This window comes from Teleopsis dalmanni, chromosome 1, assembly GCF_002237135.1.
Source record: "Teleopsis dalmanni isolate 2A chromosome 1, ASM223713v2, whole genome shotgun sequence".
In the NCBI taxonomy this organism is placed as follows: domain Eukaryota; kingdom Metazoa; phylum Arthropoda; class Insecta; order Diptera; family Diopsidae; genus Teleopsis; species Teleopsis dalmanni.
Genome location: NC_051846.1, coordinates 50,061,119 through 50,063,384, shown reverse-complemented (window position 1 = coordinate 50,063,384; position 2,266 = coordinate 50,061,119). Strand labels below are relative to the sequence as shown.

The 2,266-nt window shown below is 32.1% G+C and overlaps 1 protein-coding gene across 1 annotated transcript in view; it reads left to right on the top strand.

The window, feature by feature from the left end:
• LOC119680954 overlaps window positions 1-2,266 on the top strand; it is a 5,108-nt gene that overhangs the window by 527 nt on the left and 2,315 nt on the right. The gene's annotated exons all lie outside the window — the stretch shown is intronic.

The window sequence follows — 2,266 nt, the reverse complement described above, 5'->3', positions numbered from 1 at the left end:
ATTTAATCTCTCTTCACACCACCTTTGAAACTCTGGAAACACGAGCTGATTCAGCAACAACTTTAGATTCGACCGTCTAAGATGGACAGGCATCCTAGAGAGATGTATTTCTCTCAGGGGATTTAAGATTATACTAAGTATTGTTTTTATGATAAATCTGAGTATAAATAAAAAAATTTTTCATGCCATCAGTAATATGTCGGAAAGATGTTGAGGTTATATAGCGATGTATATATATAAATAAGTGGTTGTGTGTTTATGATTGATTCTAGTAGATGCTAAAAAATATATCAGCTTTGTTATTCAAAGAAAAAACTTGTGTGATGTAGGTTCGGATTAAATATAGGGTAGAGGATGGATTTTAAAGTAAGAGATAATTAAGTAATTTAGCGACATAAATAAATTTAGTCAATGTTGGACGGGTATGGTTATAGTGCTCAATTATATCAAACAATTATCATATCTGATATGTTTTTAGGTGTTTGAAATGGTCTAAACCCAGTTCAAAGCTGATCGTATTTTTAAGAATGCTTGGGTTTTATAATTTTTTTTTTTTTTTAAATATCTATTTTATTTATTGAATCTCTTTTATAAGAAGATTTACAATAAGTATTCAAATCTTAAAAAACTAAAGCAAACAAATGAACTGACAATTATAACTGCAGTTAATTGATAATAATTAAAGTTAAAGTTATTTCATGAAAAGCAAAGAATAAAGAAATAAATAAAATAAAATAAAAAATAAAAAATAAACGAAAAAGAAAAAAAAAAGTATATTAAATTGAAGTAAATTAAAGTTTAAATAAGGTTGATAATAAGTAAATGTATAAAGATAGAAAAAGGAATCAGTGCGTTGGTACATCTTTTCTGCGTAATCTTGACGAAGGCCGCGTTAGCAATAGATTCCTTGCAAGGTGGTTCGGATGAATTTCAAGTTTTTGTTTGTATTTGCATTTGATTTTAGTGAGTTCATCTTTGATTAGTGGTATTTTCAGATCTTCATGAATTTTATCACTTCTTATATACCACGGAGCCCCAGTAATTATACGAAGGATTCTGGATTGAGTACGCTGAATTAACTCAATGTTGGAGGAACATGCATTACCCCATAGTTCAGCGCCATACTTCCAAATTGGCTTAAGTAAACTATTGTAGAGTAACACTTTGTGGTTTAGCCGTAACTTGGAATTTTTATGCAATAACCAGTGAATTTTTTGCGTCTTAAGTTTTATTTGCGTTCGCTTAGCTTCTAGATGTTTACGCCAAGTTAGTCTCCTATCCAAATGAACACCCAGATACGACACGGTGTTTGATTGCGGAATGGTGATGCCGTTGAAGGTTACTGGGGGACATGTGTCCTTACGTAGGGTAAATGTTACATGTGTGCTTTTACTTTCATTTACACGAATGCGCCAGTTGGCTAACCATGTTTCAATGAGTTCGAGGTGTTCAATTAAGTCCCTAGATGCTATGAATCTATTTTGGTGAGAACTAAGGACAGCAGTGTCATCAGCAAACGTAGATGTCACAAGACGAAAGTTGCTTGGTATATCCGAAGTAAATAGGATATAAAGTATTGGACCTAGAACACTGCCTTGAGGAACTCCAGCCTTTATGTCTAGATTAGCTGTTGTATGGCTTCCAACTTTTATATGGAATTTCCTGTCCTGAAGATATGACTCTAGTATTTTGTGAGTGTAGTCAGGAGTGAGTTCCTTGATTTTATAAATAAGTCCAGCGTGCCAAACCTTGTCAAAAGCTTGTGCTATATCAAGAAATATAGCAGAGCAGAATTTTAGGGTTTTATAATAAATGAATAATTTTTATAATTATTCAAGAGACACGAGAGCCCATTTATCAATGAGTTCAAGGTTATTAAGTTGAGTGTATTAAAATTTATTGAGAATTCCGTAATAATATTTCAGTGTTTGAGTAAACCATACAAATTAAGAGAAGATAAAGAACAATCTGATAACATGTACAAGTCGTATTTAATATGCATACATATCATATAATATCATATATGTATGATCACAATTGTTGGCATAACTGTAGGTCAGAGAATACAGAGAAAAATGTCATATATTGAAGTTTTCACTCTCCAGTGCTTGCCAAAACGCATCTCTTCATTTCAGATTTTTCTCAAGCGTCTATCTGATATCCTCAATGTGTTCAGTGAAGACAATATCTATTAAAAAAAATAGATAGTTCCTCGTCCAGAATATTATAATATAGTTCATCGCACTTCTTGGTTCCGCCTGTGAAT